The following is a 14,278-nucleotide window of genomic DNA, read 5'->3' as shown; positions in this document are numbered from 1 at the left end:
TAGCTTCATGGGTGAATACATATGCTAAAACTTATCATCAAATTATATACTCTAAATTATGTGAGGTCTGTTGTTCTTCAATTATACCTCAATAACTGCATTAGTCTGTTTTCACACTGCTATAAAGAACTACCTGAGACTGGTAATTTATAAAATAAAGAGGTTTAATTGACTCACAGTTCCACATGGCTGGGGAGGCCTCAGGAAACTTACAACCATGGTGGAAAGTGAAGGGAAAGCAAGGCACATCTTACATGGCAGCAGGAGAGAGAGGGAGTGAGGGGGGAAGTGCCACACTTTTAAACCATCAGATTTTATGAGAACCCACTATCGTGAGAAGTGGGTTCTCATAAAGAACCTGCCCCCATGAACCAATCACCTCCTACCAGGTCCCTCCCCTGACACAAAGGGATTACAATTTGATATGAGATTTGGGAGGAGACACACAGCCAAACCATATCAATAACCTTTTAATATTTTATATTCTCTGTTAAAACACCAGCTACTTGCTTTGCTTACTCTTTTCTCACAGCAACATTTAATTGTCCTTGAGGACTCAAAATGCAGTGTGGTGACTGATCATCTTGGACCATGTTAGGCACTACCTTGAACTGTTCCTCAGGGAGCAGTTACTTCCCTATTTACATTGTTCTGAAGGCAGATATACTAACCTATATGAAATATTCTCACCAAACTTATAAATGAACAAAAGTTGGAAGTGTGAAATGGTGACACATAGAATGAATCTAAGAGATACTTTAATTTGCATTATTATCTTACTTTTAACCTTCATATATTAACTGCCAATATTAAAATGAAATTCCCATCTCATGTATGCTAAATAGAAGTTCAGACTACCCTCATGCATTTAAAGGATGCTTTTCCAACACCAGAATCTTTAAATGATCATCTTTCAACAATGAATCCTTCCCTATATATATATATATTTTATTTATACCCTTATGTATATACCCTTAGTATCCATACTAAGGGTATGGATAATGTGTTTCTTTTGCAAACAATTTGTTTTTTGTCTAGAATCAGCCAGCATCCATTGTGACTTAAGGAACATTGTGTTTCAGTCTTAACTAACTTTATGAATTTACACTATTAAGAGAGGTAGACATGGCAGTCTTTTTTTTTTAATAAAATTATAAAAAAAACAGATAAATGCTTTCCATAGAGAGGCAATATTAGAATTCATATTAAAACTCAAGAATCCTTAAATGATCAGACCATTAATAACACTCTGTCTTTATGAAAAAGAAATGGTTTCATAGATGGAACCAGGGACCAGTGCATCAATTTATGGTGCAAAAATTCTACCAACTTTACAAAAATTATGCATAAGAACTTGGTCTGCATTGTCAGTTAAGACAGCTCTTATATTTTGTATGATATTTATTTGCTTAGTTTGCTTAAAGCGTTTTTACATACTTACATAACTTAATCTTAACAAATTATCCACAAAAGGTGGAGTGAGAAACAGCATGATAAAATTTTTATAGTCAGGAAAATAAAGCTTTAAAATGCATATTGAAACTCGTAACATATTTAGTAGCAATGTTTATGCTCTGGTAACCTCCACACCACCAGATTTCATTTTTCCAAGCATTCTTAACTTTATTTTGGAAAAAATATTGACATATATTGTTAGCATTAAGAAGCAAGTACTTAGAAGCAATTATTACTATAACCTCTACCCATGTGCTACTTATCTCTAAAGAACTTGGAGCTATTAAAAAAATAGTTTTTTTTTTTTTCATAATTGCCTTGTAAAGCAGGTTAAATAAAGGTGTGGACAAAAATTATCTGAAAAAGAACTTGGAGGAAAGACTTTATTCTGGTGAAGAGTTTGCAAATTAGGAAGACCACAGTCCTCTGTGTAAAAGGAAGGTGCTTTCTAGGGAACAAAGAAAGGGTTCAGAATTTTTTTTTTTTTTTTTTTTTTGAGATGGAGTCACACTCTGTCGCCCACGCTGGAGTGCAGTGGTGCGATATGGGCTCACTGCAAGCTCTGCCTCCTGGGTTCATGACATTCTCCTGCCTCAGCCTCCTGAGTAGCTGGGACTACAGGTGCCCGCCACCACACCCTGCTAATTTTTTTGTATTTTTTTAGTAGAGACAGGGTTTCACCATGTTAGACAGGATGGTCTTGATCTCCTGACCTTGTGATCCACCTGCCTTGGCCTCCCAAAGTGCTGGGATTACAGGTATGAGCCACCATGCCCGGCCAGAGAGTTCAGATTTTATAGCAAAAATTTCCACCCAGGTTTCCAGTCAGATCTGTTTATGCAAATGAAAGATTGCCACTTGTTTAGTTCTGATTGGTCAATAAGCTGAGATCTGATTGGTTGAGGAGGTTAAGCTGTGATTGATTGGTTGGTTCAGGTGAGCATTGAAAAGTCTCAAAGTTAAAAAGGTACAGTTTTCCAGGGTTTTCAGGAAACTCAAAGAATATGTGTAACCTCTACTCACCAAATGACCACTTGGCTCTATTTTAAATTTAGACCCAGTTAGCTACTCGGTATCCGTCATGAAGGACTGGCTCTTTCAGGTTCACATTTGTTCACCAAGTGATGAACCTCATTTTAGAGTGTGGAGATTGGAACTTAGGGAAGTGATTTGTAACTTTGCTCCAGCTTGAGACTTGGCTTGGAAATAACCCTGAGCCTCCTAAGGCTTGGAATACCAGCACTGACAGCAGTAACTGGGTGCACCTCAGGAGTCTGCTCAAAGAGGTGAGGCTATTAGGTGGTGAACTGCTGATGAGAACCCAGTGCTAACAAGATAGAGGTGATGCATACAATCCCTTTAGACACCAGTTAGCTCAGCCCTGGTCTTTAATTTAGTTAAATCCAAATAAGTATTTTTACATGTGTATTTTTCTAATTAGCTCTCATTCTTTTCACTGGAGTCCAGAGATAAAAGACACTTGCTTAAGATTTCTTCTACCTTAGTAAAACTAGGTCTAGTATTTTGCCAGCACCTAGAGAAGAGATCTGTATAGAATTAAAAAAAAATACCTGACAAAGTAAAACTGATATCAAGATGGGCAGGGTGTTATATTAACCTGGAGTGGAAGGCATGTTTGACAGGAGTAAATATTAAAGAAAGAAGTTAATATGTCATATTTTAAAATTATTTTATTTGAATTTTTATTAAAGTGCTTTCTATATTTTTAAGGTTTGAGCAGTATGGAGGTGAAAGGTACATATATAGATATATATGTAATTTTCTATGAATATTATTAAAGAACTCTATCACTAAGTTCATATGTCTTGCATGTATTGGGAAAATGGGTAGTTGTAGAGGGTAGGTGGCTTGCTGTGGCCTAATTTGATATTGCAGATATAACCTTGTAAGTTTAGATTTACTAAAATTAAGAAAGTTTAAAATGTAAGGACAGGCACAGGAAAAATCAGTGTGATTCTTATATTTATTATGAAAAATTAGATATTTATATAAACTAAAATAGTATCTCTAGATTATTTTTGGAGAAAGTCCTGCCACTCCCATGTTTTAAAGACCATTTTAAAAATTAATTTAAATAAATTATTTCTTGCACTGAGAAAGGAGTTTGGAGACAGAAAGACAGAATAGTTGATATTCCGCTCAGAGATGTTACTTTTCAAAGAAATTTTTGCCCATTATGGATGCACCACAAACACTAAAGTCTATGCAATATATATTTTGAAAAGAATTTTTTTCATGAAACTGTAATTTTCATTCATAAGAATGTATTTCCTGACTTAGCATTTTATTGACTAGATTAAAATTTTGTTCCCCAAAGTGTGTGTGTGTGTGTGTGTGTGTGTGTGTGTGTGTGCATGCGCGCATGTGTGTGCATTCCTGAGGATTATTCTAAGGCTGAACTCCTTCACAGAAATGGAATTTTTCTCTCTATGCTCACATTTTAAAACAGCTCACACAAGTCAGGCAGAGACTGCCAACCCCTTGGTTTCTAATTCTTTGTGCTAGTTCTATTAGGGGGGCAAGTGTAAACTGACAATGGGAAACAATACATCCTTTCTCATATTCTTTATCAAGATAAATAAACTGGAAGAAAGAAAAAGAAAGAGAGGGGTACGGAGGGAGGAAAGGAGGAAGAAGAAAGAGAGAGGAGGGGAAGTAGGAAGAGAGGAGAAGGGGACTGTAGTGGGGGAAAGAGAGGAGAGACAGAATCTTTCCACTAAAGTTAGCATCTGAGAGAAAGGCCCACGGAATTGGTTTTTTTTTTTATCCCTTTGGCAAACCAGCATTTGGTCTTTGCTCTGATTATCCTGAGATAATGCTTTGTTTACCTGAACTAGCTGGCCATCTCAGCTGTGACAATTTAAAATTAGGCCACTATTTATAATTCAAGCTATGTGTAAACAAAACAAAACACAATACAACCAATAAAGGAGGTTGGTTGGTTTGTTTTTAAAATGTATGGACATTTTGTAAATCAGACAGAGATAGCTTTCTTGAATAAAATGAAATTTTTAGTTATTTCTTTGTCTTGAACTTTCTCCTGAGGCACCTTTTGGCTCACTAGTCAAGAGGAACTGAAGAGGAACTGCAGGAATTCTAAACATCCCCAAAGCCTCTAGTGATTCTCCAGATGTGTCTTTTCAAGAGGTTGGCGACTTGTAGGGAGGGCGGATATACCTTAATTATTCAGTCACTTTTAACGTTTTACCTAAACTGTTTGTCAAATAAGTAGTTTTGGCATTGCTTTGACTGTATACAGCCATCATTTGATCATACATTCTATCAAAGATTGATTGCTTGATTTCAGGTTTAATTTTAAGATTTAAATGGCTGACTCCTTAGCTTGCTCAATTGTATTCTTTGTCTCTGATTACTTACTCCATAGAACACTGCTTACCTTTAAATAAAATGCATTAAACTCCTTTGTTTTCAGATGCTCTAATATTTATGCCTATTGGGGATTCATACCCTAATAACTTGGGCTACTAGTCTGTCATAAAATATAAACTCCAGCCATATTAAATATGGTAGACTTGCCCTAAAAGTCAGATTTATACCTTCAATATACCATGGAATTCGTAATACAAATACATTACTTTTTTATATTGGTTTTAAAATAAGAAATTGTAGTCTCTTGAGTTCTAGAGTTTCTGTAAGAACAACAGAAGGAACGCTCAGCTAATGTTTAGTACCCATATGCTTCATTAAAGTGACCAGATGTCCTGCATTTGTCAAGGGAAAAGGGGAATTGTTTTCTTCTCTCTCAAATATTTCCTTCAAAAAGTGTATCACGGATACATTTTGTGCCTTCACTTCCCTTTTTAAATAATTATTATTCATGCCTTACTATAAGAACATTACAACTGGTAACAAACTGCTTTTAAACTTGGGGTTTCCGATTTTCTAAAGCAAAAAATTTATTGTGTTTGTTGGTTTTTTTTGTAGTTCTGTAGTTCAGTATTACAAAAATTTATATCAGAATTCTCATCCGGCCTACATAGTCTTAAAACTAAATTTATAATGTAAAGCAGGCATGATCCTGTTTATTTTTTTAAAGGCTGAGTTCCAACACACATTTTAAATCTCAGTAAAATGTGGCTTCTTTTCTTAGTAAATACTGTCAGGAAAAATTGTCCAAACCTTGGAGATGGAGGAAGAGATTATGGAGCATCCTTTAAATGAAGTGCTATGTTTTGTCTGTTGAATTTTTCAAGGTTTATCAGATTCTGAAGAGGTGTGCTCCTTTGAGTGACTTCCTATTGATGAGGTTAAATGTCTCAAACCTCTCAGGACCCCTTTACACTCTTAAAACTTTTTGAGGGTCCTAAAGACTTTTGTTTATGTGCATTTTATCTATTGATATTTACCATACTATAAATTAAAGCTAAGCAATTAAAATATTATACATATTTGTGTTAATTTATTTTAATAATAATAATAATTCCATTGCCTATTAGCATGGGACACAGGCTTATTTTTATAAAAAATAATTTTTATTTTGAAATAAAATTTTCAGGTGAAGAGTGATGTTGTCTACAATTTTGCAAGTTTCTTTAACATCTGGCTTGATAGAAGGTAGTGGATTATCATGTCTACTTCAGCCTTCAATTGGTTGCAGTCTGTTATTTTGGTGGAAGTATGTATAAAATATCTGGTACCACACAGTTATGTATGGAGTTGGAAAAAGGAGGAATATTTTAACACCCCTTTCCTATAATTGTGGGTGTTTTTCTTTGATATTACACCAAAAGTTGGCAAGTGGTAGTTTCTTAAATGTTAGTTGCAATGGGGAATCTGAAGCCATATTGATGAGCTTTAAAACTATTCCTTTTGAATCTGTTGGCTTATCTTGCACATTAAATGGGCCATTTATCTATGTCAAATTATGTAACATTATTTAATGGTCATATAGAAATTATTGGTTTATGGATATATGGAGATTTTCTAAATGTTGACACGTTTGATTGCCCAATATTAAAATATCAAATCTGTCTGTATGACTACCAATTCCATTAGACATTTTTGCAGATTAGATGTTCTAAAGGAAAGATTCATTTATTGTTGTTTGGAGAATAACTTTAAAATGCTCATGACATTAGACCCAGGGATCTTATTGAAATATATTTTCTTGAAGAGATAATTGCACAAGTGTATTAGTCCATTCTTTTTTTTTTTTTTTTTTTTTTGGTTGAGATGGAGTCTTGCTCTGTCACCCAGGCTGGAGTGCAGTGGCACGATCTCGGCTCACTGCAAGCTCCGCCTCCCGGGTTCATGCCATTCTCCTGCCTCAGCCTCCCGAGTAGCTGGGACTACAGGCACCCGCCATCATACCTGGCTAATTTATTTTTTGTATTTTTAGTAGAGACAGGGTTTCACCATGTTAGCCAGGATGGTCTGGATCTCCTGACCTCGTGATCCACCCGCCTTGGCCTCCCAAAGTGCTGGGGTTACAGGTTTGAGCTACCGTGCCTGGCCTTATTAGTTCATTCTTAAACTGCCATAAAGAACTACATGACACTGGGTAATTTATAAAGAAAAGAGGCTTAATCAGCTCATGGTTCCATGGGCTATAGAGGATTCTGCTTCAGGAGAGGTCTCAGGAAACTTACAATCATGGCAGAAGGTGAAGGGGAAGCAAGCACATCTTCACATGGCCTGCAAGAGTCAGAGAGCAAAGTGGGGAGTGCTACACACTTTTAAACACCCAGATCTCATGAGAATTCACTATCATAAGAACAGCAAGGAGGAAGTCCACCTCCATGATTCAGTCACCTCCTACAAGGCCCCTCCTCCAACATGGCCCCTCCTCCAACACTGAGGAATATAATTTGACATGAGATTTGGGTGTGAACACAGAGCCAGACCACATCAACAAGTGTGTAAAAAGTGTGTGAAATATAAACACAAAGGTATTCATCACAGCCCTGTTTATAATTGCGAAAGATTGGAAATTACCTAGATTTCCCATAGTAGATTACTGATTAAGTGTAGAGATATGGAAAGCAGGCATTACTTTACACATTAAAATACTTTGTGTGTGTATATATATGTATGTGTGTATGTGTGTATTTAATGGCATGGAAAAATATATGCTTCTTGTAGAGTGAAAAATTTTGTTATAAAGTAGCATTATAGTATGATCACAAAGAATTTTTGTGTATGATATTAAGATAGATAATAGATAGATAGATAGATAGATAGATAATGTTTTAGATAAAGTTTTGAAGAAGATTTGCCACAATGATAATCACAAATATCTCTGAGTTGACATATTTAGGAGATTTTATTTTTCCTTGTAAGAATTCGATTGTTGGCCGGGCACGGTGGCTCACGCTTGTAATCCCAGCACTTTGGGAGGCCGAGGCGGGCGGATCACGAGGTCAGGAGATCGAGACCACGGTGAAACCCCGTCTCTACTAAAAATACAAAAAATTAGCCGGGCGTGGTGGCGGGCGCCTGTAGTCCCAGCTACTCGGAGAGGCTGAGGCAGGAGAATGGCGTGAACTCGGGAGGCGGAGCTTGCAGTGAGCCGAGATTGCGCCACTGCACTGCAGCCTGGGTGACAGAGCGAGACTCCGTCTCAAAAAAAAAAAAAAAAAAAAAAAGAAAGAATTCGATTGTTTAATTTATTTTTTAAGAGAAGCATGTATATTTTACAGCCAGGAAAAATAATAAACATTAGCTTTTTGGAAATGAAAGTCAGTATTATTTATAAAATTAGATAAAATAGATATGTTTTATTTTGATAGCTAAAGTTGGCAAGATTTCAAGGCAGTGTGTAGCTTATGTGCTACTAGTAGAAGTATTAGTGCAATCTACCTGACAAATAGTTTGAGTTAAAAGCCTTACAATTTTCATTCTTGATAATTTATCTAGTTTACTTCTACTAATTATTCATATAGGCTAACTCAGTGATATATTCGAAGTTTTGTATAAAATGCAAATGTCAAACAATAGAAAATAATCTGAATATATTATAGTGTATTCATTTGGTAGAATACCTTGTAGACATTACTGTAAATCACTCTGATCACTCAGAGATTTTTGCCTGATCGTCTATAGTTGCATGCTGCTGTGATTTGGGAAAGGAAGGAAGTAGAAAGTTGAGAAATGGGGGTCATAAGCCATTTCCCTCTTTTTGGTAGGTTCTGTGGGATTTCTTTCCTCTCCATTCCTTCCTTTACTTGTCCCCACTTTGATCTCAAGTCTCCACTTATTCTTTGGCCACAATCTTGATTTTTAGTGGTCCATGAGTCTAGTTGTTACTTAGAATGATGGGTCCATATCCCTATATTTTTCTTACGGTATTTTACTTCTGAGATTCAGAAATACTGTTTCAAAAAACATTGAAAACAATTATTCTACATTGTAAAGAAGTTTGCAAATAAATATGGGTAAGCCAGAGATACCCATAGGTGCCAGGGAATATATTTTTCATTCAGAGAACAGAAAAAAAAGAAATTTCTAATTTAGTCATGGCTTACTTCATAATGGGGATACATTATGCGTAATGTGGCTTTAGGCAATTTGTCATTGTTTGAACATCAGAGAATGTGCTTACACAAACTTGGACTGTATAGCCTACTACACACCTAGGCTAGGTGGTCTAGCCTACTACTCCCAGGATGTAGTGCATGTTACTGCCCTGAATAGTTTGTGCATCTAAACATATCTAAACGTAGAAAAGGTACAGTAAGAATACAGTATTAGAATCTTATGGATCATGCTCATATATGTGGTCCATTGTGGACTGAAATGTTGTTATGAGGTATATAACCATAGTTTCACGTCTTTTCTATAAAGGATGATGTAACTATCAATTTTCTTTTTGTTTTTTTTATAAAATTATTAACAGTTGTTTATTTATTTATTTATCTATTTATTTATTTTTTGAGATAGAATCTTGCTCTGTCATCCATGCTGTAGTGCAGTGACCCAATCATGGCTCACTGCAACCTCCGCCTCCCAGGTTCAAGTGACTCTCCTGCCTCAGCCTCCCTAGTAGCTGGGATTACAGACACCCACCACCATGCCCAGCTAATTTTTGTATTTTTAGTAGAGACGAGGTTTCACCATGTGTTGAGCCAGGCTGGTCTGGAACTCCTGACCTCAAGTAATTTGCCCACCTCAGCCTCCCAAAGTGCTGGGATTACAGGCATGAGCCACTGCGCCTGACCTATTATTTGAAAATACATTTCCTAAGTACATTTAAAACAGTTTTGGGAAAAAATTATGTTAAATTTAGGTTTCTGTATACTTGAGAGCAACTAAAGAGCATTAAACTTTATGATCTAGCAGATACAGATTCTCAATGCTAACAGCTAGAAAAATTTCTCATGAGTAAAATTAAATTGCTGATCTATAGGATCTGAGTCTTTTCCCAGTTTCGTAGCAAAAGAGATTCCTAAAATTACCTTTATTTATTTATTTTTAAAGTAGAATTCTGAAATCCTAGGTTGAATGAGATATAATAATATGCATATTTTAATATTTAAATTTTGGTTTTTCTAATTAGCAACACATCCATATTGAATTGCTAATGAAAAATTGTCAATCGTTAATATTAGCATGTATTTTTGTACCAGAACCTTACTCTGAAGATAGTATTGTTAATGCTTTCAGTGAAGTCATAGTTATTTTCTTTGGCTATGCCAACATAGGAGGGAAGAAAAACCAAAAGTCTTATCACATTAAAAAAACCAAATAGAATATAATTTTCATCTAATCATATGAAATGATATTTACTGTCCAAAAACTTTCCCATAACTCTGTTATAAAAGGATATGTTCACTATGTCTAGACAATGTCAAATTCATTTTTCATGCATTCCCATTTCATTACTATGTTCAATGATTAAATCTAAAGAAAATTTTAATAGATCCCTCGCCTAAAGCAAACAAAAAGAGCATCAGTGGCAACAATGAGGATGAAAGGAAAATGCTGTAGCTCTCACTAAAGGGTCTAAAAAAACTTCTGCTTTAATTTCTTTAAATCTATGATAATGTTGTGTTCTTTTAAATTATACTCTAAGTTCTAGGATACATGTGCAGAACATGCAGGTTTGTTAAATAGGTATACACGTGCCGTGGTGGTTTGCTGTAGCCATCAACTTGTCACCTACATTAGGTATTTTTCCTAATGCTATCCCTCCTCTAGCCCCAGCCCAGCCCCCGACAGGCCCTGGTGTGTGATGTTCCCCTCCCTGTGTCTATGTGTTCTCATTGTTCAACTCCCACTTATGAGTGAGACCATGCGGTGATTGGTTTTTTGTTCTTGTGATATTCTGCTGAGAATGATGGTTTCCAGCATCATCCATGTCCCTGCAAAGGACATGAACTCATCCTTTTTTATAACCGCATAGTATTCCGTGGTGTATATGTGCCACATTTTCTTTATCCAGTCTATCATTGATGGGCATTTTGGTTGGTTCGCAGTCTTTGCTCTAGTGAACAGTGCCACAATAAACATACGTATGCTTGTGTCTTTATAGTAGAATGATTTATAATCCTTTCAGTATACACCCAGTAATGGGATTGCTGGCTCAAATGATATATCTAGTTCTAGATCCTTGAGGAATCACCACACTGTCTTCCACAATGGTTGAAGTAATTTACACTCCACCAACAGCATAAAAGTGTTCCTATTTCTCCACATCGTCTCCAGCCTCTGTTGTTTCCTGACTTAATGATCACCTTTCTAACTGGCATGAGATGGTATCTCATTGTGATTTTGATTTGCATTTCTCTAGTGACCAGTGATGCTGAGTTTTTTTCATATATTTGCTGGCCACATAAATGTCTTCCTTTGAGAAGTGTCCGTTCATATCCTTTGCCCACTTTTTGATGGGGTTGTTTTGTTTTTTTTTTGTTTGTTTGTTTTTGTTTTTTTTTTTTTTTTGAGACGGAGTCTTGCTCTATCACCCAGGCTGGAGTGCAGTGGCCTGATCTCGGCTCACTGCAAGCTCCGCCTCCCGGGTTCACGCCATTCTCCTGCCTCAGCCTCTCCGAGTAGCTGGGACTACAGGCGCCCGCCACCACGCCCGGCTAATTTTTTTGTATTTTTAGTAGAGACGGGGTTTCACTGTGGTCTCGATCTCCTGACCTCGTGATCCGCCCGCCTCGGCCTCCCAAAGTGCTGGGATTACAAGCGTGAGCCACCGCGCCCGGCCTGTTTTTTTCTTATAAATTTGTTTAAGTTCTTTGTAGATTCTGGATATTAGCCCTTTGTCAGATGGATAGACTGCAAAAATTTTCTCCCATTCTGTAGATTGCCTGTTCACTCTGATGATAGTTTTTTTTGCTGTGAAGAAGCTTTATAGTTTAATCAGATCGTTGTTGTTTAAGTACTGCCTGTGTAGATGATTTGAAATGATGTGAAAATTCAGGGAGAATTCAAAGGGTTTGGGGCTTGGGTTTATGTGGATTTATCTCCTCTAGTTTTATTTATGTTAAGTTTCACATATGTTCAAAATTTCTAAACAAAGTCTGATATTACTGCCAATATTTGCATGGCTTAGAGTATAAACTATTATCAGCCCTAATGATAACAAAAGCAAAATTGTGCATTTCTGAGTACTAATTGCACACAAAATGCCTAATGACATTTTCGCCTTTTAAGAGAGCATGTTTATGGGGTATGAATTTGAACTTACTATGCTAGAAGGCTGGTTTTACAGAATTTTAACCCTAGTAAATTGGAAAGAACTCTAATTTTCTTTCCATCAAAAAATAAGGTCACTCACTATGGATGAAGAAAAAATTATATACATTATTCATTAATAACATTACATCATACATGTATTTATATGCCCTAAAACAATCTGGATGCTGCTGAGAAAATAATTTTTCCAAAGAGCACATTTTCAAAAAGTGCTTTAATGCATGTTCACTGCATCATATTTTTTCTCTCTAATACATTTGCTTTTATATTTTGCTATCAAATGACTTTGCTTTTTATGTATACCTATTACAATGTCTTACTAAAAATAATTCATGCAACCAATACAACATTGGTTAGGGAGTGAGTTTTCATAAGGGATTCATTATACTTACAAAATTATCTTTACAAAATCATTTACATGTAGTGTCTCATTGCTCATCAAAATAACTTGATTGTGCAAATATTATCTGTAGTGACCAGAAAATAAAACTATGACCCAGAGAGATTAATAATTGCTGGTTAAATGGTGAATTTGAAAAAAGCATGCAGTTCTCCTGACCTCTTATTGAGTGTTCTTTTCACTACCACATTGAGGGAGGGGATCATTAACTCACATCCTGGAGGCTATCAAACTGACATGAATCCTTGATCATAATTGACCTAAATTATTCTGATCTACCACTGTTTAAATTAAAATTCAACAAATAATTGCTCAACTTCAATTTTATGCTGACTATAGAGACCTGGCCTTGGAGGGCCTCAAAAAGGAATCTATCTCTCAGAAAATAAAGAAAAGCTTTTATTGGATTGAATTAAAGTGATTCATTTCTTTTTTCTTCTTTAAAGATCTTTTCATTGATTGTGATTTTAAAAGATCCCTTAGGAAATTCCTCATAAATGTATAAAGTTGATTTTGTGGTAAAACTCTGTTCTGCTATTTACTTTTTTTTATTCCTTGGAGTGCTTGGAACTTTTTTCCTCTTTATGTCTACTTTCGTTTCATCCATGCACCCATGATCTCATGTAGCTTTTCCACCCTTTAATCTTTTTTTCTGCTCACTTAAGATAGGCTTACTGTGAACATGCATTTCAACCTTATGGTGGAGTATTTAAAAGTGAAAATTGAAAGGACAGAGGGATGCACTTAACATTCTCTCAGTGTTGCTTCTGCCTTTATAAGTTGAGGAAATTTTTATTTTAGTAAAATTTTATTTAGTAAAATTTAGCATATATAAGCTGAGAACGTTTTTATTTTATTAAAATTTGTAATCAGCCTTCATGTTTTTGACCAATATCTTTTGAGATTTCATTAAGTGTAGAGGCCTGTGCTAAGTGATGGGAATTGAAAGATGTTTAATACCCAGTCTTCCATCTTTAGAAGTGTTGGCTTGAGTAAAGGCTGCCAGTTGAGTATAATGGCATGTTTATTTTTGACCAATTTTTAGGTTTTAACAGAACCTTAATGGGTTTTTTATTTAACCATAACTCTGTGACTCTTACATCATACAATGGAATTTTATTAGTTACATTAAATTGGAAGGAAGAAATGAGTTAGATAGAGAGGTTACTAAGCCTTCTTGGTTTATAAAAGTACCCTTAAATAATTCATGGCTTATAAGAATCAAATGTCGAAGAGCTAGAATTTGGAAAGCCATAATTTATCATGTATTAAAGGAAAATCACAACTCATTTTCTTACATTACATTTGACTAGCTGAAATTCCTTTTTTTTTTTTTTGTCCTTCCAAAATTGGCTTGAAATTTTTAGGCACTATTCAATATAAAACCTGTCTCTTAGTTCAGAGGAATAATATTTTGCATATATACTTATACATATATATATGCATGTCTGTGTATGTGTGTGTGTGTGTGTGTATAAAGCATTTCATACACACGAGTACTAAGACTTTTTCTTTTTTTTCAATTTAGCTGATTAAAATATTAAAATTTTGTCTAGCTATGGGTAGGGCTTTTTCCATGATTTCCAAAACATGGTTACTGAAACAGTGAAACCCTGTATTTTATTGGCAAAGAATTATAAGATTTTGAATCTTTAATCAAGAATTGTTAAATACTTCAGTTTATAATTGGTTATGAATTAACCAGAATTCTCCACACAAATCTGTCTGCTTGAGTGAAAAGAC

Source organism: Hylobates moloch, unplaced genomic scaffold, assembly GCF_009828535.3.
Source record: "Hylobates moloch isolate HMO894 unplaced genomic scaffold, HMol_V3 SCAFFOLD_13, whole genome shotgun sequence".
Classification (NCBI taxonomy): Eukaryota; Metazoa; Chordata; class Mammalia; order Primates; family Hylobatidae; genus Hylobates; species Hylobates moloch.
This window is presented reverse-complemented; position numbering follows the sequence as displayed.